Source organism: Gnatocerus cornutus, chromosome 1 (assembly GCF_029298725.1).
Source record: "Gnatocerus cornutus isolate USDA-ARS CGAHR chromosome 1, icGnaCorn1.1, whole genome shotgun sequence".
Lineage (NCBI taxonomy): Eukaryota > Metazoa > Arthropoda > Insecta > Coleoptera > Tenebrionidae > Gnatocerus > Gnatocerus cornutus.
The window spans coordinates 19,702,206-19,726,102 of NC_142233.1; the positions used below are offsets into that span (position 1 = coordinate 19,702,206).

At 36.6% G+C, this 23,897-nt stretch overlaps 1 protein-coding gene across 1 annotated transcript in view; it reads right to left on the bottom strand.

Annotated features, from left to right (window-relative positions):
• Positions 1-23,897, bottom strand: part of Ser (protein serrate) — an 87,299-nt gene that overhangs the window by 51,810 nt on the left and 11,592 nt on the right. The gene's annotated exons all lie outside the window — the stretch shown is intronic.

A 23,897-nucleotide genomic window follows, 5' to 3' on the forward strand; every position in this document is an offset into this window, starting at 1 on the left:
ATGGTATTTGCAGGACGTGTCACGGCTAAATCACCGCAGCCATAAATCACTGTCCTGTGACGTAAAAATTTGTCTTGCATTCGCGAGATTTAATGGTGGATATTAATTTTAGTGGTAATTATCGAGTGTGGTTGATGGTATCGTCTATAAATTATTATCGGTCTTTTGTGTGTCGTTGCATTTACTGTACTTCGTAGTCAATTCTCTATTGGTTTCTCGACCCCGAGGTCATGTGCAAGAACTGTTAAACGTCAACTGGGTGGATTTGGAATTGGGTTATGGTAGGTATGGGCTTTGAATAAATTAATCGTCGTCGATGGATGTCCTCCGACTGGTTCTGCAGATGTATGAGAGAAAACCAACCTGTTCAAGCAAGTGCATTCACATTCCTTCAGAAACTCACACGGAATCTTGTGTCGTCTTATTCTCTCCTCCAAATGTGACCCTACGTGAATCACACCAGTACAGGTGCGGAATCCGACGGACGGAAACCGATTTGACCATCGGAAAGTTCGAGGAAATGGTCAAGGCTGAGAAAACTCTTCAATTAACCATTCCAAGCGATCGATCCAATGAAAGGGTTTGAGTTTCTTAGCGCCAATCGGTTTTATCTTGGGGCTGATAATTTACCGTTTACTCAGCACTGAAAGCGTCAAAGAAATCGGATACGACAAAAAGTCTCAGTCTATTCAGGAATGCGTTGCGAGTCCATTAGACAAGTTGGGCAATTGGGACAACAATGGGAGAAAAAACTCGACCATTGAAAACGTGTAAACAGCCCGTTTTCATGGAGATTTGAAAAGAATAACCTGTGCTGTTGCTAACGAAACCAGAAACAGCTCTTTCCCCTGGATGATTTACCCTTTTTGTCCATCTTGGGCACCTGTCAAGGGCCTAATTTAACAACGGCTTTGGAGGGTGCTAAGACCAATATTTATAATCCACCTGCTTTTCGAATTTCTGAGCGTGTAATTTGGGTTTAATGAGCTGAACAAATGCAATTAACCGTGACTCATTAGAGGTCTAATAAGTGCTGGTGCTTGTTAGCGTTTGGACATCTGTTTATTCAAATTTCGTCCAGTTACTTCGAAGACACGAGTTTAAAAGTCCAAGTAACTTGTGCAATTGCGTGAGAAATTGACATAACAAAACTGGGTTAGAAGCGTCGATCAAAATCTTAAAAACTAGTTCACGTAATGAATGCAAGCTGTTATCTAATAGTGGACATAGAGCGCAGAACCGAGTTGTCAACACTTCTTTTCTCGATGGACAACGTCTATAAAGTCATGTTGAAAAGAAAGTAGATGAAGATACAGTCGCTGCAAATTTATATAGCGCGATCTGTAAATGGAAGACTAAACGACACCTGCACCTTGCTGAACGTATAGAGTGCTAATGTAATTTGTATTATACGCACTTCCCATCTTGGCTCTATATTAAGAAGTGCGGTCCGACCGAAGCAACAAACAAGTTCGCAAATGGTTACGGAATTTTGTTGTGGTTATAATGCAGTTCGGGCCAAATAAAGAACAACGAAGATGTAACAGTGAAGACGATGCGTGGGTTATAATAGACTCTTCCTGAATTCAAGATCGCCTTGCATCTTGATATTTATTGCTAGTGCAACTGGAAGACAGGTCTACAAGCAAAATGCACGGCATAAATAATTTGTTTTGATTAGATCACATTTGACAAAAGAGATACACACACTGAAAATGGATAAAGTTTCAACGAGGAATTCGCTACAAGAAATTCACTCAATGAAATGGTTGTGGTCATTCGGCACAGACAGGTTTCAACAAAGGACTGACATGAAGATCATTTACCAACTTTTATGGAGCCTTTAACATTTTTCAAAATTTTCATGGAATGTTAAGAGCTGGAAAGAGGCTTTCTTAGTTGGTAAATGAATATTGAATATAAATTTCAATTTTCAAGGATTCATTCGCATGCATTTCTGAATCGTAATTAGAAACATTAGCATACATCATTTTAACTATTAATGTGGGAATATGGTTTTAGTTGGTCAAGTCTTACCGGTAATTTATATCTCTTGACTCGTATTTCAATATGATAGGTTGGTTATTCTCCTAGTAGTTAATAATTTAAAATAATTTTACGAGATAATATAATAGTAATTCAAAATTAAATTTATAGAACAAGTTAAAACCGCAATAAAACAATATTATCGTCTCATATAACAACAATTCCGAACCACATTGTACTATTAATGAGAAAAAGAAGTAAATAAAATGGTTATTAATCGCTGGATAATCGTTCCTTATAATTACCATTATTTCAGTTACAATGTAACACAATATCTCGACTGCTTATAACAACTTTATAATAATGATAACAAATAAGTGGCCCCCGGTCAGAACAGGAGAGTAATTTAATAACTCAAACTATTAAATACAAATTTTTGCTTCCTCCGCATTCGTTTTTGTGACCGAATAACATATTTTTTATAGGTGTTTGTGTTCAAAATTGACGTGGGTCGATCGTTGAGTGGTCCACAAAGACTCTCACATTAATAAAGAAAGATGTCAAGTTTAATAAAATAACAATGTAAAGTAAGCTTATCCGACGACTTCAGCCAGGCATATAAAAGGTAAAAACAAATAAAAATAAATTTAATTGTCCACACCACTTTCAATTCATTTAAAATTATAATTAAGCACATTATGGAAGTGTAAAATGAGCACTAAATTTACGATTTCGCCAAGTGCCTGTAAAAAGCCAATTTACAAGAGCTAAAGACCAACTTAATAGCCTTTTATTGAATTTCAATGAAGATATTATTTGATGGTTTCGGATTGTTGATTTTTGCATAGATTTTACTGGTACTAATTTGGTAAAACCCCGCGCTTTCGTTCTTATGTTAATGGAAAAGACTTTTCTTGTGGAAGTAGTGCGCTTTCCAAAACCGGTTTTTATTCACACCCTACAAATTATTCCGTTCAATTAGACTTAATATCGAATTAATCCTACTCTTTTTGCCGGGATCATAAATTAATTGGAAAAAAGCTCACGCAAGTCACAGGTGTTTTGTCCCAGACTCTGCATCTTGCGTTACGTTAATTGGAAAGTGTCCCATTACGTCCCTGAGACCGAAAGTGTGTCGTATCAAAATTCAAACCTTTTGTGTTATGGTTCCGCTCCAAATTAAGATCCCTCCCTTACTAAATGACCGACAAAGCGGTCAGCATTACTCTTTAGCCGCCTCAATGTGCTGTGTAAGCACAGACCTTCCAGTTCCCATCTCTGAATTGTCCTTTGTCTCTAATTCTATGGATCAATTGAATGATTAAGCTATTGACAACCCCCTTGCATTGATCTACCGCTTTTTTCTTCTACCCTTAATGAGAGACAAAGTGGCACGTGGGATCCAGAGGTGACAATGTTAATCATCTTTTGTTTGGCAAAATATGAAGATCGCGTGGTGTGCTACACGAAACTTGGTGTTTTACCGCAATTATAACGTTCATCTCATGTTCCATAAACTGAAGAGATTTCACTGCGTTTTTGCATTCTTCGCTAATTGTTCACGTTCTAGGACAAAAATGGACATTTCAGAACCGTAACTGTCGTGATGCCTTCATAAAATTTAATAAAGAGGGAGAAGGGGCTGACGGTGTCACGATAACGAAATGAAACGGGTTTGTGGATCTAATTAAAGATACGCCATAGTAGCAAACTGAAGCCAAGTGTCGATAGCAACGGTGCTTCGAGTGTTTGCCAAACGGTCGCAAATACCATAAAATTCAGGGCTTTGAAAAACGGTGATCTTCACTGGAAGGAAAGACATTTACACGGCCATTGGTCGTATTGGTTCAACCTAGATTAGCTAACATTTACCTACGGAGATATTATATAGTTTAATCAGATTTTTCTTGCTCAAAGTTTATCCTTCTTTCGTATATGTTTGTCGATACAATAGAAATGCATGCTTTGACTTGATAGCACATCTGCCACTACTGTGAGCGATATTTTATTCAGGGTAAGTTTTCCCAGTAGATTAGTCTAAATGATGGAGATGACGATCCAACACTCAATTTTTTCTGTCTTTGCCAAAACAATGAACCCATAGGTATTCAAAATGTCCAGCATTGGATTTGCAACCATTGGAAGAGTTAAAAACAAGCATTCCTTCCACCGAGTTCTTGCAGCCACTCGTTATGTGTTGGTTTGGATTTGATGGGACACCCCGTTCGCGTCTTAAATGTCTTTGTACCTGAAGAAGTCCCGGTAATTGGCAGGCGATGCATGGTTTACGAGGGTTTAATGGTTATGTTTACAAGCCCAAATTCCCGCACTAATTTGAATTTTTAATTTACAAATTTTTATAGCGACATCGGTTCGGGGATCCAATTAATTGACTTTTCGTTTCATTAAGAAGCCTGGACGAGCTCGACCACAGATTACCAGACTCATTCTTCGGATATTTGTTGTTCGGCGACTGACTTTGTTGGTGTCCAATTAATTTTAATATAATTGACTTTTCGTTTCATTCTTTCGCCCGAGCTGGCCAACAAAAATGTGAGATATTCCAATCGGAAAGAAGAAAAAAAGTTGATTTAATAGTTCGGTCTATGGTCTGTTGTAGCAGCGCGCATCAATTAAAAAGATTAATTTTTTGTCGTGCTTTTGTGGGAGTCGGTGATCTTATTATTTTTATTTGACGAAAATATCGACACCGTAGCACAAGACTATTAATTAAGGTATTGTTGGGTCTGACGTTGATTATGGAGAGTCGTCTGATCAAACTAAAATTGGAGAGATAAAGCTTTCGGTTTTATTAATTATAAACTGCCTTCGTCCCAAAGCTGGTTGGGTGTCTTATACCAACTATGAACGGATTATTCGAGACGTGACGAAGGTCCAAGAGCTTACTGACAGATACGATACTGGATCACAATTCGATAGGGTTTTTTATTATTTTTGATCAACTTCCCACGACAACGCGTTATTAATACCCAACAAATAATAAGCTCCCTTTTAAATCACCAAAAATCTCCAAGTCTTCCGGTTTAGAAGAAAAATTAACGTTTACTAATTAAATTGAACAGGTTCCGTTCTTAGGCTGATTAAACTTGGAACTTTCTCACACCACACAAGACTTCATGGGTCCCACTGGAATCCAAGTCATCAAAACGTGTTAATTTAAATTCTATAACTTCATCGTCAATTTAATGAATCGCTAGAGATTATATTATTATTACAAATTTTCTTAATATGTAAAAAGTGACACGCAGAATTTAAAATTCATAATCTAATCAGCGAACTTTAATGAAAAGTGGCATACATTTTTAACTAACAACCGTAAATTAATGACGATGTGATAATGTAATTAAAACTGTCATGATGTGCAATATCACAAAAACAGTGGCGTACATCCGCATCCAATGCAACTGATTTAATCAGACGCCACTGAACCTCCATGATTGGTGTCCCAGAAATGACAGTAAATCAATTTATCGATCCCAGGAGCGAGGCCAGGAAATGGAAGCGTCAAAGGGATTTTTTTTTCTTGGTTGCACAACCGAAGGTCGTGAAGAAAAACTGCCAGTGATGAATTTACATGCAGATCGACACAATGCAATGCCATTGACTTAATTAGACCGTGTTTTAATGAAGTCGATTGGATGAGGGTAATGTTATCGAGAGTGGTGTCTTTGAGTTATTATGAACATTACTGTTCGGCCTTGACGGACTTAATTATTGGCATAGTTGAAGTTGAACTAGATGCTAGTTAATTACAAAGGCATTTATCTCGTTATTGGAAGAAAAAGTGCTGACATTTACAACCAACGATTTGTAGGAAAAGAGGAGATCATGTTGCAGTTTATCCGTTTTCGCTTTTCTTTTTAAACGGATTTTAAAGTTGATATTCGAAACCCTTGAAGACGTATGGGTATGTATTAAATTAACAACATTTAAAATCAAGTCCACACGAAGATACTCTTCACTATTCATTGGAGGACTTTTGTTTAAATAGACAATACAGACTACCACTTTGACACTTACATTAGCAATAACTGTTGACCTAAACATCTGACGTCATAGTTGAGGTAGCTGCGACCACTTTACTACCGTACACAATATATTTACAAGAGTGTTTATGCTTGTTTCGAAGGTATGTTTACTTAGTGTTTATCTAAACATACCTTGTTTTTACAAACATAAGAAAAGTAAATGTCTCGCAAACTATACCACTATCAAATTTCATATTTTGGGTGTCAAATAAACAGCAATGATGTCATAATCCATCACCATCTGGGTAAAGCACTTAAGTCGTGACTGTCTTCATACATCTTAGCTTGTCATCTTGTCGAGTACCAACTTGACCCCTCCAATTAAAAAAAGCCATTTGTAGGGTAACACAATTGGGTGTTCAATTAGGGTAGAGAGGGTCAAACTCTAGTGCCATTCATGTTTGGCCATGAATCTAACGGCAGAGGCTCGGAAGTAGGCTATGCATCCAACCTTTGACCCTCTCGACCTGCTGACCTGTCTCCCTCTGCACTTTATTTCTGTTTTTATTTTTTCCAGTCAGCCTCCGCATATTTGCATCGGCGTAATTTATGAACGCTGTTGCTGGTTATCATTTATTTTACGGTCTCTTTGCGTGTTTCAAAGTTTTTCCGAAGATGCAGGATGCAAAAGGAACAAGATTGGCGGCATGCCAGGGCGACAATATTCAATTGAACACAGCAAGAACTGAGGAATTCTGCCGGTAGAGGGCTAACATCTTGACTATCAATTTTCAACGGAGCTGTTCCGTCATAATAGGCTATTAATTAATTTTTACGTTCATTTAGACGTTTTGGTCCCATCGTGTCTCTTGTGCCCTCGAAATGCTCGGATTGCAGATGATTCTTTTTTAGTCGCGTTTTGGAAGCGGATAAAATCAGGTTTCGGCAATAAACCAAATATCAGACGGTTTTAATTGGATGGGAAACTGCACAAAGAGATGTCTAGCGAGGTCCGCGGGTGGTGCAAAATAATCCTCGGCCGCCAAATCGGCCAAGTCTTTGCAGGATTTTTTTTAGGGTTCCAGCGCTTTTAATTAAAATATCTCGACTGATCACAATCTTGCAGTCTCGGATGCTTTTCTAATGGGATCAGATTTGTTCTGCGTAAGCATTTCGATCTGCATGCAATCCAATAACTACCAAAAACGAAAACAGGAGTATTCTGTGCAAAGAGTAAGAAGCTGTTCACAACAACAGGTATTGCAAAAAAAAATTCAACAATGCGAGACATTCTAAAAATAATAAATGTGGTTGCAGAATTTATCATCCACCTACAAGTACCACACAAACTTGTTCAAATTGTTGTAGTTCCCATAGGTTAGTAAGTCTTCTAATATATCGAAAAGAATTTATAATACATAATATAAAACAAAATATAAAAAATTCAGGAAGCGTAATCCGGTAGACTCCCATAACTCAAAGTAACAGTCGATGTGAGGTCATCAAAATAAACAATTTATTGGAATACATTATCTTGGAAATAAGTGCCCAATTATCCTATAATTAAAACTTCATAATTGTTAAATACAGAAAAACAAAGGAGACAAGGTGACTCAGTAGAAAGTTATGAAAGATTTAAGAGCATTTTCGGAACTTTTTGACTTATTTGGAGTTTTTATTGTCATTTCGAATTTAACTGTTCAAATTACAAAATAGCTGAACACGGCAGACAAAAATCAATAAGTTAACAATAACACTAATTAAATCGAAGGTTTGCGACACCTTACATGCGGAGTATCAAATATGGTAACGAAGACAAGGTTATTAAGAATCTAATGTAAACTTTCATCAGTGCGAAAATAATTCAATCACTGGTGAAAGAAAATTATGTCCGCCCCATTGCAAACCTTCCCACTTAAATTATCTAATTTCACGGCTCCCTGCATGAATTGAAACTTTTAAATACCATCAGTTGGACTAGAATTTCGATGTAAATTTTTAGTGGACTCATCAACTGACTTTCTATCACATTGCATATCACATTACTCTTTCTTAATTGGAATTTATTTTAACATGGTATGCTTTAGATTGGATTCAATAAAGATCCCTGTGAGAACTGAAAGTGATGATTGGCTAAAGTGTCTTCTAATTAACATTAAATTAAAAGTCAACAACTTTTTTAGGAGGTCTTTTGCGAAAGGAACGAAATTGTTCAACTTTACGGCATCTTCACTCCAGTTTGACAATTTTAGTAAGATATAAACGCCACTTCACCATAAAAAACGAAATTTATGCAAAAGTAATCGTTTTCAATTTAATTTGTTTTACGGAGCCCCCATCGATGGGAAACATTTGCACAACACATCAAAGCGCTTCTATAAAATTTCGTGCGAGTTAACGGCCTTTCACATGCATAAAATTTTCACAAAAAATGTTAACAACCCATAGGTTACAATTTCCCATCTATACGACTTCCAGCGGTGAATTTTCCAATGTAAATATGCTCCTAGCGACATAAACTACAACACGGCGGCAACACCGCCACCGGTACTTTACGTTTATTTTGAAGTTATGGCCAAAAGGTTAGGTGATCGATAAATTTTGACGCTTACAAGATTTTATTGTTCGAATAGCCATAAACCGCACAGTGCCAAGAATTGATGAGGTCGTGTTACCGCTGCTGACAGATCATTTTACTAAAAGTTGGGAACCGCTGACTTTGCTTCGAACGGCACAACTGCTTGTACAGAATTTTTAATGGACGTGGAAAAAATTGTCTCAGCTTTCCGGCTGTCGCTTGAAATTAATTAAGCGATTTTCGCGTGCAGTGGTGCGCAAATTGGAGCTAAATTCGGAAATTGTAGGCACCTGTTGCGTGTTGTTTCCACTAAAAGAGTTAACATTTTCGTGGACAATTCCCACATAAAGAAGACATCTGCTTCATCGGTCAACAGGTCAATACCGACCACTCTCATCAAAGCTTCTAATTAATACAATTTTCGTGCATTAAAAACGTAATCCACTGTCATCACATTAAACTATTATTATTATTCGCCTCTCACTTGTAACAGTTTTGAATTTTACGCGCAAAGGTGAACTTTTGTGGGGTCAACGCTCAAGAGATCCGTTTTATTTTTTATTGATATCTTCATTAAGTTCGTCATTTATTAAAGCTTGTTTGGGGTACTGCGTTATTAAATTAACGGTGTTTTAATTTATTCGGTTTTATTAATGGCGTTTTTATTGCAGAGGGCGCGCTTTTATACCAGCTTTAACGTCGATAACAAGTCTTATCAGCGCCACGCAAAATTATGAAGCTTTTTGAAAAACTAATAAAGCAACTCGTAAGGATTTAATTTGTACTTAAATTTATTTACGATCGATTTCCAATAGGCTGACGACTTGCTCAAATTCCCAGACAAACCCCAACGTTGTGGGCTGATTAAAATCCCACCCATTTTCGTTGTTATTTAACGCCGATAAATAATTCAAACGAAGCCTATTATAATCAAATCGACACAGACGTTGCGTCTCAACTTCATCAAAAATTTAAATTAGTTTCTGTGCAGCTTATTGCGATTCCAATTTTTATACGATTCGCTTTTAATTTCTGTTTAGATTGAAAGAGTAATGTTTACAAAAAGACCATTAGGTGGAACTGTTTGTGATTGTAGAGCTGCACAGCCGTGGAAATCAGATTGTTGTTTCTTAAACCTAATTGTTTGTAGACGAGGTAACAGGGCAATTGGTGAGAACATGATAACAAATCATTTTCCATAAATGTCACCGGCAAAATGAGAATTGTTTCTAGTATGGTTATTAAAGTTTATTTATCTTTCTCGTAAAGTCACTCAAAAATCGAAAATTGGTACCCACTAACATTGAAAATTAAGTGAAACAATTATACTTCAAAATTGTTTAAAACGACCAGCTGACAAAGGTAAACGAACTTGATTTATAGCTTATTTAATACTCGGTCGCTTTTAAAACTTGCTTCACCAAAAATTCTGATATTGAATAAGTAATAAACCTCGCAAGTAATAACAGTTTCTTTGAGAAAGCTATCTTTTGTTATTAGTTATTTATTACAATGCTATAAAATTTCGTTCTCTCTTGTGAATTTTCAAGAAAACGTATCTTCAAAGATATTCTTCATAAAATAATAAACAGGTTTCAGTTTCCATTCTCAGCAACAATGTTTTGATGTGCTCAATACCTTTTTATATACTTAAAACTACAGTCTAATTACATCCAATATGAAATAGTTATTTACATTCGAGCAATTGTCCGTAGGATTTTACGGCTCGACAGTTTACCGCCTGAGTTGCAGGCAAAGCCGACATTTCTGGCGAGCCGTAAAATTGTACAGGCGAGATTTGTAAAAAGCTTTTTGGCCTATTTAAAACTAAATTAAAAATGTTTTTACCCGATCAGTCATTTGCAATTTAACGAGCGTATTTTTGTGGCGGTATGTCAAACTTACTGACACCTGATTGTCAAGTTGATAAATAACTATATTGGGAACCATGGGCGGTAAAGTAAAAGTTCAACAAATTCACGCAACTACAACGTTTCTTTGAGATTTAGGGCAGAAGAATTGTGCAAATTACCTTATCAAAATCTTTGGCATCAGAATTTTCGCCCATATCCCTCAGGATTAGCAGTTTTATCACACAAAAAAAACACTAAATTTGGTGACAGCGGTTGACAGCATATCAACCAAATCAAGGACAACTATTTTTATACAATTTTGGTTTTTAATTGCCGTTTTATTATCATGATTTATTGTTCTGATCGTGCAAAAAACGTAATAACCAGAGACAAGCCCTCGGTCTCCAAATTTTGGCCTCAACTTGTAAAACGACCATACTGCCCTGGATGCCTAAATAACTATAATGTGACACATCTGACAACAATTCTTTGACAATGTTGTAAGTTTCCAATAAAACTTTTTTGTTTTGATTGTAAAAGTGGAAAACTCACCTTAAAAACGAAACAACTTGTAGAAATAATGTTTGTTGCTTTCCTTTTAATGCCCCTGAGCGGGCAGTGTAATCTGACTTTTTGCCGCACTGCTGCAGCTTTTCAGTACCTCCTGACATGTGTGCAACGAGAAAGTGTGCTTTATAATTCAAGAGGCTAAAAACAAATTTTCTTTTCTCAGGTCTTGAGCTGGTGAAATCAGCTGGCAAAGGTAAACGTCTTCAAGTAGGTATTTAAAATTCTGCTATACGAGTATTGTCCACTTGACCGAATCCGCATTTCTGTGAAATTTATGCAACGAAGTAGAATACATGAAACAAAAATTCCGATTTCACATTTGAAACATTTTTTCGAAGATTTCAATCTTTACATTCCACCTTTTATCAAGTACCTCGTTTAATTTCAAGAAATGTGACTTGAAATGTGAAATGTGAATTGTTAATTGCTGTGTAAATTTCAAAAGTCCATTTAACGTCTGAAATGTTCCTTTCCACATTTTTCATCGTCGTCCTCAATGGAGTAATCTGCAGTCCTCCCTCTACAAGGTCTGCACAATATATTAGCGTTATCGTAAATAAAAATTGCTTAATAACTGTTTATCTGAGGTTTAATTAGTAGAGATTCCTTAATTATCAAGAAATTCCTGCTTCCATCTTGACTTCCGAATTACGGTTCACATTGGCTGAAACCCAAGCATGGTAGTTCACCTTGCAATAATTGACCCATGATTTCAAGATGGCGGCTCAGAATGATTACATACAGGACAGGTAGAAACAAGATTCAGCGATATCAATAATAATTGATCACAAAAAAACTAACGAGATGGCAGGATAACCCACATTTGACAATGTTGAGCACGAAGGTCAAAAAGTGGAATCCAAGGCCAGTGAAATTTTGATCAATTAGTTTGCGCGAACGACACATTATACCGAACTTGAAAAAAGCTTGCACGTTTGTTCACTTAATGTCTTTCTTTTATGTCTTGTTTGTCCTTCGGTCAGTTGACAGGCGACGTCTGACAATTGAAAAGATGAGAGGATAACGGAGACAAATTACGCTAAGCCTCTTATTTGTGGCTGGAGATGTCCTCTTTTGGAAGATCCCGGGCACCTTGGGTGGTTCAGGACTAATCAATTTGGTCCATCCACGTGACTAACACTTAAAATTATCGATTTTTAAAGAACTGATGCCAATCACGGCACAAAATATATTCATCAAATTAGCGGACAATGGAACTTTCTAACCGAACAAGTCGAGTCTGTAAATGTTAGGAATGATCGCTATTGTATTTATTTCAGGACTGTTGTTCCATATCTCAATTGTCCGTAATTAGTGATAGATGGCAGAGATTTGAAGATAAGCACAGAGAAAGCAGTGCCCTTTATTGCTTCCAGGTAATTTGAAATTCTATAGCACTAATTAAAATTTTAACTGACATTATAAATGAACCGTTACGTAAACGAGAAGACACGTTGAGTTATAAAACACTTGTTTTCAGGTGTTTTAAATCATTTTAAAGCGTCAAACTAGATAAGCTGAATCTACTGAGATGTTTTCTAAATTGGGCGATGGTTTATAGCACCGCGACCATGCTTGTGGAAAAAACATTCCCATCATAAAAATTAGGATATTTACGGATGTGGCTAATATCCTGCTTAATTTAGGATCCACAAATAAAAATTTGAATTTTATTGCACAATGCGCCATGAATTCAAAGATACGGATACAAAAATTATTAATTCGTTTTTATTGCAAAAGCATCAAGAATAGAATATCACAACTATACTACCACTCATTTATGCGGAGTTAAGCATTTTGTACGAGACTTTTCTTTCACGTGCTTCGTTCTCACTAAACGTGTTTTTGCACAGAGATATGTTGTTCAACAACAGTAAAGATCAGCGACAGGTGTACAATCCATTAGTGTTTTAAATAATATAAAAAATATAAAACTTATCTCTTTTTTCTATTTACGATCTGTACACCATTGAAATAAATATTATTTAAAATTATAAAAAATATGAAAGTCATTTGATTCTCTAGAAAGTTAACATATGCCGTTATTAGCTATAAATGTTTTATTTGTTTCATGTAGATGACGTCGAAGAAAATGATGCTATCCATTCGATACATTTTGGAAAAGACTTTTTTTTTAAACGTAGGTAAAATTGCTGAGTTAATTTATTTAAAAATTCGATATTTACTGTCGAGAGTTGGTTTTGCTGCTAATTTTTTTGCAGCCTGTCGACTGTTAAAATCTTTTAAACAGTTAAAATATCCAACCTCAGAGCCTAAGATTGCTTTCCAAAATGTCGGCACCTTTGCTGTCCTTTTTTCCACAGACATTGTTTGATCTGTCATTACATAATTCTTTCACGACTTTAACTTCGAGTTGATTAAAACGTCACATTATTGCAAAATTGTTCCGGGTGGTCGTTTTTTACTCAATCACCTTGTATATATAAGGCAATTCGGCGCCTCTCACATCCTCTATTGTTGCAGTTACTTAACGACGCGTCTATTGTCGTCTGCGTTGATTCCTCATAATGATGATTGATTATCCGTCAAACTTAAGCTTAGACTTGATTCTTCATTACGACAATACCGGAAAAAAAATCCAAAAATAATCTCTTGTTTAGTGTGGGACATGTATAATTAAAAGACCGTCGGTCGATGTCGTTGACGGAGCGGAACCAACAATGCGCCAATTAATTAACATTTATTCACTAGCTCATCCCACACCTTACAATCCACATACATTCCAACATTGAAACAAGAACACTGTTTAACTCTAATTATCGTAATTTTATCCGAGATAATCGCAAACATTTAGTATAATTGCCATGTTTCATAAATGAAAGAATTGTTCACGGCTGCTGGTTTTGACGCACAAAGAAATAAAAAAGTATTAAAGATAAGCCTGCACTTTGCAACCCTCGGTGAAGAAAAACCACATTTTTCCAGGGAATTAGTTCCGAGGAAGCGCTATCTTAAGTTCTCCTTGTTAGTTTCAATTTATAAAAGAGCTGTTTTCTATTATGTTTATCGATGTATCGACTATAATAGAGCTGTACGTTGTTTCAATAGTGTGGACGCACCTTTACAAAGCGTCGACGGCTTAAACTATGGAATTCCCATCTGTAACCGGCTCCAATCGCCTGATTAATTGAAGCTACCTCATAATAAGCTCACGGTTTATTCAATTGGCTCGAATAAAAAATGTGTTAGAAATGCCGCAATAAGTGAGTGGGAAGACGTTTTATCACGAGCGACCGATTCTGAACAAGAAATGATAAAAAACACACGAGAGGAACACATGTTCAAATGTATGAGAATGCGTCTGCAATAATTTATTAAGCCCAACAAGTTTTGACTTGTTCACTTCTGATTGTTTCATGGGAAATCTGTTTATTTTATCAAATTCAGTAAAGAAAGTGGCGGTAATATTGATATTCTGACTATAAATCTTCACAGGCTATAACACCTACCTCCATAGAAGCTCGGTGTATTCAGCCAAGCTATAAATCAACGAAATTGGAAATTGACGATTTTGGAAATTTATTGCATGGAACTTTCACAAACTTTTATGATTTGGGACAAAATTAAAAGGAGAAGATTAACGGTGCCGTAAATTTAAAGGTTATGGGCTTGAATCTTTTATTTTAGGTGTGTTTATGGATTTCGAGCGTTTCACTCAATTCTGAAGACCATGACGTAATCTGCACACAGGTGAGAAAGTCTAAACGTCGCGAGTAATTTACATTTTAACTAAATTATGCCTGTTATGATTAATAGATCAAAGAAGATCTAGGTCGGGACCGAAAGGACAAAAAACGGTAATAAGACAGATTTATGTAAAAAGTGACTAGTGGAATAAATCGCAAGCACCGTTTTTGTTGTAATCGAAATTTTACATCGGAATTGATGCTTAAACTAGATAAGACACTTTAATTAAAGAGATTTTGTGAATTTTAGAAAAATCGGTTATTCGTCCCGTTACTTTCGCCAATTACTGCATTTAAAAATGACTAATTTATTGTAAACTGGATGGCAATCATGCTCAATTCTAATAAAAATGTGGGAATCTGTTGGGATCTAAAATTTTCTCTGAAACTATTTCGATTGGGAAAAATTGTTGTCTCGTTATTTTCGAAGTCGAATGCACACGTGCTTTCAAGGATAATAATCTCATTTCTATTCCAATTCCGATAAAGCAATAGAAACGAACCGAATTATTGAAGTAGGAAGCTTCGATGGAAGCAAAAAATTCATGTTTTTTTGATGACGATCGGAAAAAATTCTAACTAAAGCGAGGACTATAAAATCTGGAATAAAATGACAATAAGTAAACAGTGTTTTTTTTGAAATAATATTCAATTTTTAAAGAAGATGCAAATTGTAGGCTTGGGTCACGAGTCTAGTCCTCGTTAGTCTTAAATTCAACGCTAAATCCTGTTGGTGTCAGTTTATAAAAACAGTTATCTGAAAATAGATTTTAGTAAAAATTAGCATTAAATCTGCCCACGTCTGTACTACTAGACAGGCGATTGATGTTATCAAAAAATATGTAATATTGATTGTGAATAATTTAGAATTCGAGTTAATTTCAATTTATTTATTGGACAGACGCCGGTTCTTATGGAAATACGCGCATGCGAGATCAAGGTCAAACTAGTTGGTCAAATCCATCAGGTGTAAAATGAGTCAAAGTTGTGAAACGAGTTAAAAATTAATTGGGAGGAGTAAAATAACCCATTCGGAATATAGGAACAAAGAAACGTGTTGACCGCAGCGTTTCGGTTCAAGAGGAAATTCTTGGCCGGAACAACACTAAAACTCGGTACTAACAACTCCTTTTTTATGATCTGACGAAGCAGATCAGTCGATCGTTTACCGCATCATTAGATGTAATTTAATAGAGGTTCTCATGAATATTCGGTGTAGTTAGGTACAAGAGGAAGTCTCATTAAAAAAGCGTTCAATCGTTGAGAGGTCCTGTGCGTTCCAGAATATAAAGAAGTCAAGTAAATGCAGCTCACGACCTCTTCAGCTTAGTTGCAATGGCACGATTTAAATTCGAATGCATTCTACAAGTCCTGGTGGATATGCGCTCGTACGTCACATTCTTTCTGTTCTTTGACAAGTAGTTCCAAGTGGAAGGCAGCTCACGTATCTCGTACAATCTCTAATTCGACCGTTGCTCAATTCCAGGTTTAATTAATCGATTAGATCGACTGACTTCCTCTCTGACGAATTTCCATGGTATCTTCGGTCACGTACAAGTCTAATGGCAGCAGAGGCTTACACAACAATTATAAAAACACGAGGTAAGTGTAGCTTACTGTTCTACACGCCAATCAACTAATTTAAACAACCGATCATTTAACCCAACATGGCATTTAATTAAACATGCACTGCGACCCGTTCTTGTTCGCTTGCACCGACTTACCAACACATAATCTAACCGCTCAAACCATTAATTAGATCTAATTAGATAGCTGCGAGAAACATTGTGAAATAATTCAAAACAATTATTAATAAATCAGCAGAGCGCTATTCTAAGGAACACGACGTGGTTTCTATCGATCCCTTATACGGTTCTTGAATATTGTAAAACCGATTCATGATTGACGATCTGCTCTGAATATATCGACGAGAAGCCATCGGCGGTAGACATGCACTTTCCTGCAATTTCTACATTTTAATGAAGCGGAATCGTGTTGGATGAAAGACATTTTTGGCCTCTTGAGTGGCAACACATGGCAACGGTAATCCTACTTTTGCGCTGTTGGTTTCAAGAACTATTTTGCCCCCAGTTAGGAAAAATCCCCATCGCTCTTGAAGAATCATCATCTGACGTCAGTTTTGTAATCGAATTGGAACCGTGGACACAAGCATGACTTTTCAATCATTTCGGAAGTAAAACAAATCCGATGAAACGTCAGCGTAAGAATGATGAATAGGAAGGCAAATGCGCTCAGACAGCGGCACAAAAAGCAAATTAATAATAATTACAACAAATGAATAAGTTGCAATTTACTTATTGTAAGAACGAACTGAAAAAGAATACCATTTAAGATAATTAGCTGTTCTATCACTTATTCAAATATCTTTGAGTCAACTTTAATAACTGAAGCGAAGTTATAATAGTAATTTGCCCGCCTCAAGTATATGAAATTATTTCTTTTGTGTGCAAGTTTTCATACTCATCAAGAAAGTGCATGCGGTAATAACTTTATGACTGCATTTCCAACAAAAGAAGCTCTTACTTGAGGGGCACATTCCAAGAAATGAAAAGTAATTAGAAATAGATCTCCTGACACACGAAGGGCTCCAACACTAACGATCTTTTTGTTTGTTGAAAAGATTCTTCTATTCAATTTGGCTTTGTTTGGTCTTAGCATAAATGCTTCTACCATTTTAACAATCTTTTATCCCCTGATTTAAATGCTACTTTAGACGTAAATCTCTTCATACAATGTAGTCTTCTGTACTTCAGAACAATCAAATTCCATCGTCCATCTTGGTAATTTGTCCGCAAGCTCGTCTTGCTGTCTTTTGCCTATGAATCAATCAAGAGTTAAAGAGTCCTCGCAGAGGACATGTCGCGCTATCAGGTACACGTCACGTGTAGGAATGCAAACGGCCAATACCGCGAAGAATACGCACATAAATTACATCGTCTGTGCCAAATGTGCATAGACGGGGAGATGTTGAAGTCTTTGATTCGTTGCACATAAAAAACATAATTAATTCCTAACAATTGCCCAACAAAGAGCACGACTTTATCCGGATTTTTTTTTTCGATCAATTAAACTTTAATAAATAGAAGACATTAATCAGTTATAGTCAATTATGGAATTCGGGCAAAGGCTTGCTGACCTTAAAACGCTTCACCTATACCTACAAGGTCATTGGAGGATTCTTCAGCTTTGACCCCGAGTCGATCGAGACTTGTCCGTGCAAGATTCTCATTAAAAAATGGGCAGTAATAACAGCATTCCAGCCCCTCAGCGACTCCCCTCGTTTGACTAATTTAGTGTGTGCGTTATTCTGGGCATTATTGCGACTCAAAAAATGCCACATGAGTTATGACAAATGTAAATTGAACACGAGTTTGCCTTTTCTTGGCTGCGTTCCGGCGTAATTGTATGAATTAATCTTGATATTATGAGCTTATTTACCGCAGGCACAATACCAAACCTACACGGTTTACTACTGCGCTTTCTTACAATTCACTTCTTACGCGACTGCCTGCTACAACTAGGTTTACGTGTTTTGAATAATTGGAAGTGGCTCGATAGTTCTGTCAAGGATTATGCAAGGTGGACTGAATCAACTGCTGTTTTTTTACAATGACCTTCTACAGAAAGCTTCTTCCTGATGCTACCATTTACGTAACAGCCAGTTTCGCCATATGAAGACGCCAAGAATCCTCGCGAAAAAGAAATCTGACGCCGCTGAATTATCATCAAGACAATCCTCGTCATGGATCAATTAGTTTCGAACGCATTCCGACGTCCTCCCACTACATTGGCTTGAAGTACCGCCAGTACGAAGACCAGAAAAATTAAATCATTTGATAAAAATATTAGACACATCTTGAGCTACCATGTTTTGTATCAAATCTTTGGAGTAATTTGTTCTTTTGACGATTAGCACGATTCCTAGTACTGCTAGCATTACTCAAAACTGCCTGGTGGTGGCAGATATGGGTGGGCAATGGTACGATTTGCTTGGTACAAAAGAGTAATATGTCATCGGCGTAGTCTGTTTTAACTCGCTCGTGATTGATGGCCCCCATAAACAAGCCGAACTTAATGATGAATGAATTATTTTTATCTGTACGAGTACGACCGTTATTATTATTGATATAAATGCGTTTGACGTTGGTAATTCATCATTTTGCACATGTATAGACGGTAATATTGATTGTTGTTATAATTTCAAAGAATTGTTTACTCGGTACGCACACAACATGCTAATGCAAATCATTCCGGGATCGTTGACACAGAAGCTACTTGTAACATACTCGCTACATATAATCAAAATAATTGAACATGTCCCTCAAAACCAAACTGGTTTGGAATTTTTATTTATCATTTCCATCCCACACATGTGATTATCGACTTAAGAACAGTGATGGTCTTGAATTTTTATCGATGATAAACAATCCGAAATTTACCAAGGAATCGACGATATTTTATCCTCCTCCGTAGTTGGAAACTTGACGTTTTATATAGGATCAAATCCGAACTGGATTGGATTAAACTTCCGACTGAGATTCTGAGGAGATATAGACCCTAACGACACTCTTAAATCGTTCCAGCTGGACTGCTACACGCACTTAGAGCGGTACTTAGAGAACCGATTCGCTGCGCTTTGTCTTCTTTTGCCTAACTGAAATGTTACTTCTTGGATGCGTATCTACATCTCGATACTCTCTTGCCGGTTCCCAGACGCCACAAATTGGCACACAGATCTTTAATTTCACTGTAATTGCTAGGCTACCTCCATCGACCGCTGAATCGCGATCATCAGCCAGCATCCACATGAAACCGCAGAGGGCTCTGTACCGTAATCTCGACGTAACTAGAAGACCTAATCAGACCACGGAGATACTGAATTCAGTTACTTCACTTCACGTCATGTGTGGGAGATTTTTTGCTAATCCCAAAAAAATGATACCTTTGCGCAAATGTAATGACTATAATAATACACTTAATACAAAAACCTTGTAAAGTAGCATAATAATTAATAACTGTCATTGTTGCAGATAAATAAACTATAATTGCGACTTTCACCGCAAAGATGGATCGACTGATACATAAACATGACGAAAATTTTATTTATATTGTCATTTATTTAAATTCCGAAATGACATATCAATGCAAGTCGCGTTTTTGCACATTCCAATTAATTATGACGTGGATAATAAGGTTAGCGAACAAACAACGCAGAATTTTGAGGAAAGATTTTCCGTTACAATGAAAATTAAGATGAGAAAGATCGCAAGTAAAAGAGGTCGTACTAAAACGAGATAAGAAGCTTTTAATAGCGCTAAAATGGTAATGTTAAATGGGAAAGAAATGTCAACACAGAAATGTGAGAGATTGTATGAGTAGAATTCACAGCAATAAATATTAATAATGTGAATCATAATGAAAGTTGTAGGTCCCGTTATGAACTTGTCAAATGAAATTTTTCAGGTTTCGGCAAGCAATAGAATATCGACCCAAGAGAGAGGAGTCAACAAGTTGAAAATTGGTCTACCAAAAATGTCGTCCGCACTTTCCGTAATTGATATGATTGTCGTCAACAGCTGCAAACCGCAAAACTGATGGAAGAATAAGAAAGTGGCGCCATTACGAATGCAATTTGACGGAATAGAGATATTGAAATAACCGCAACAAAGGAATATCAAGATTTTCAAGTCTAAAGTAACGGAAATCACCAGAGGCTCTAATTTGAGAATTGAATCTGTGAGAGTGATAATTAAAAAAAAAAGACGAAGGACGACCATAAATCCCAAGAAGTCGAGAGCAGCAAGACCTTCGAAAGCCGCCAGACAAAGCTATTATCTGTATCTGTGGCTGGTAGGTATAATCCGCAATGCGTTAATACTTGTATTACAAAGTAGGTATTTACAGATAATAATCCGCTGGGAGTTGTGATTCATGAAGTAGTAGGTCTGACGCACAATAAAGCTCAATAAGAAGAATGACAATACTAGCAGAGAAGTTAATGGTTAATTTCGCGACTAGCTGTAACTGAATGACCGGCTGTATATATAGTATATGTATGTATGCATGAGGTATGACATCACGGGCATGAGTCGGTCACCGTGGGAAAACAGTGCAGCTCATTCCGTATGCTTACTGGTGTGCTTAGGCTATCGCTGACTTGCATTCATTCGTCGACGACGTCGTCACACCGACTCCGACATTCTCTCGTCAGCGCAACTACCGGCAACCGATGAGAGGAAAAGCAACGAGTGAAATGAAGGAAAAGCTACATGCTAATAACAATAATTAAACAGATCGCAATTCTGCGATTCTCGTGCTGCTCTGCAACGACAGAGCGGTTCCGTGAAGACTTCCGACAATTGAGCAATTTCACTTTTCAAAAGGAGAGTAGGCTAAGTACTGTGACTTGCTCCTTCCTGACTGGAAAACGTGAAGAAGCGAAAATCCGTTTAGCTTTGACCCCCATTTTCAAAAAATTGAACGTCAAGAAAATCATCTTTTGAATGTCTAGGCAGTCAAACGTGACATTTCGAATAATTGGTTTTATTTTCCAAGTTGGCATCGCTGCACAAATGTCAATTGTGTCAATTTGTGGGCCGATTTAGAGGCCAATGACCATCGGAAATAATAAAGGTAAATTAATTAAGGAAAGATACTACAAAAATTTGCTGAAACACATTTGAATTTAAATTAATCTGGAATCGTTTGATTTGAATGGGGTGCTACCAACCTATTTCTCAGCTGATGAAATTCCCCTAAGTGAGGGAATGACGTTTCAAATTCAAACCAAAAGTCAAAATAAATAACTATTAATCATTGTCGTCGCACAAAATTTCGAGTTTGACACGGCTAGAAAATGTTTTGGAAATTCTCGGAAACTTTCCTTGCATCTCCAAAAAAACATTTTCTAGCCTAGTGAAACGAATAACTATTTTAGGGCGCCGTCCTTTTTTAACGTTTTCGGAGACATTTAAATAGGCCGGAAAACGGTGTTTGTGTGTCATCAATTGACACAGGAGTGTGCTGATGTATTTAAGAAGAGGTTAAAATGTTTTATTTCCAAAATAGTTACTAGGAACGCAACCTTAAAGAGTAAAAGTCACTAGATCATAATGTTTGTCTGAATCTTTAAATTTTGTTGACGTAAAAAATAGTGTGGATCACACGTCCGAAAATGACTTTGGAAGCTCGACTTCGCTTCGTCTTCGCAATTTCACTCAGACTTCCAAAAGAGCATTTTCCGCCCTTGTGATCAAATTACTATTAATTTTTTTATTTGGGCATCCACTTCAAACAAAATATCGTCGACTAAAATGAATTTAGACGTTGAAAACTATCAAACTTTTAATTTTCATCATTCTTGGAACAAGTTTGCATCACCCTTTTTTGTCATGTTTGCTTTGGTTTCTAAAATAATACCCACAAATACTTGAAAAGGATTTAAAAATAAAATTGTGTCAATTCAAGCGGAAATATTTTGTCATTCTACCGTTTGTTGTGTTGTATAATCTAAAATTTTATTGCAAACCGATGGATAAAGCTAAATTTTTTAAAAACGTATAAAGGCCGGTTTACAGAAGCTATGTTAAATCTTTAAGTTCGATTAAATATTTAACATCATGTTAAAGTGACACCAATCGCCAAATTAGTTGCGAGATTAACTTAATTTCAATTAAATTATTGTGTAAACCCATAGTGTCCTACTTGAAATTAAACTTAAAATAACTTGAAAATAAAAAAACAATAAATTTAAAAATGATCAAAAATAGCCAACAGATGCGAAATTTTCCCCACAGTTATGGACCTCAAATAAACCAAAAATTATGCCAACAAACAATTTATGTCAGTCGTTGCAGAACGATAGCAACTGTAACACGGCATCTTTACGAAAATAATCGCTCTGCATCCATAATCACAGTTCTTTTTCAGAAAAACTTTGCATATATCTGGTGTAACCGTGCTTATAAATAGTCCGCAAATCTGTTTCGTGTCTTTGGAATGAGTAAATGTGAAATTCTCGTACATAAACATGGTCTGAAAAATGCAAACTCTTCTGTTTTCATGTCTATGTCCACGGTAAGTTTTAATAAAACCTGAAGCTAATTCCCATTGACAGATTTGATTTTGGCGGGTGTTGTGCCGATAAAAGTTTCTGACACTTCCATCAATTATAATCGTCCATGGTGTTTAGTGTTTCACATCGTAATATAAAGGCTTTGTTGCACGATCAGATATGGTTTATTTTGAAAGAGTAAAAAAACACTGCCTCGACTAAGGTCCTCTTTTCATGTTCAACCTGTTGTGCACCTTCGTTTGACCAACAACCGACTGATTCTTTCTCTGTCTTGATCGACTCTTTCTCTGCGTGTTCCATAAAACAAAATACACTGTTTGAAGAGTGTTTTACTTATGTCCTTGTCTTTAATCCTGGCTGAAAGAAGATGGAATCTCCGAAGCGACCGTGGAATAATGACGTGATAAGTTCCAACAGTTTAGATTTTATTGTTCGTTTTCGGTGTGCGATGAGGTCATGGGCAAGACCTAGACGGGACGAAGACGGAGACAGACCAGGTAATTCGGATTAGGCCCGCTTTTAGTTAGTGGAGAATTTAAAGGGTTTATTCGTTTATTTAGCTCATTAGCGCGAACAGAAGAATTTCTTCTCTACTGCGAGCTCTAAAATGTGAAGAATATCTTCGATGCAAAAGCGCTTTAATTTGTTCAATTGTAGGCATTTCGAGGAGGTTTGGATGGATAACAGGAACTGCCAGCTGGTTGTTTAGGATAATTTGAATGGCCTAGCCAGTTTTAATCCATCATATTAACATCAATTAGCCAAGTCGGCTCGGATGTCTGCACAGTCAAAGCCATTGTACGTCGGCAATAGCAGTATAATTGCTGTAAATAACGATCACAAAACCCAAATAGAGCCATCGAATCTAAAATTTTTTTGACAAGTAATCACGCCTCGAAATTGTTCGTCTATTTACTGTTTTAAGTTACAGTTAGTTTCAATTTAGAACCTTGTCATGATTAGTGGCAAATTTCGAGCGGCAATTTATTTTCTATTACGCTTTTCTTGGAAGATCGTGAGATTTCGTATTAGTTGCACTCCAAAAAAGGCAAAAAGAACGTGCGTTTTGTTGTGCAGTACCTCGGGGCGCTACTGCTTCTCCTAACTATCTTAGAACTC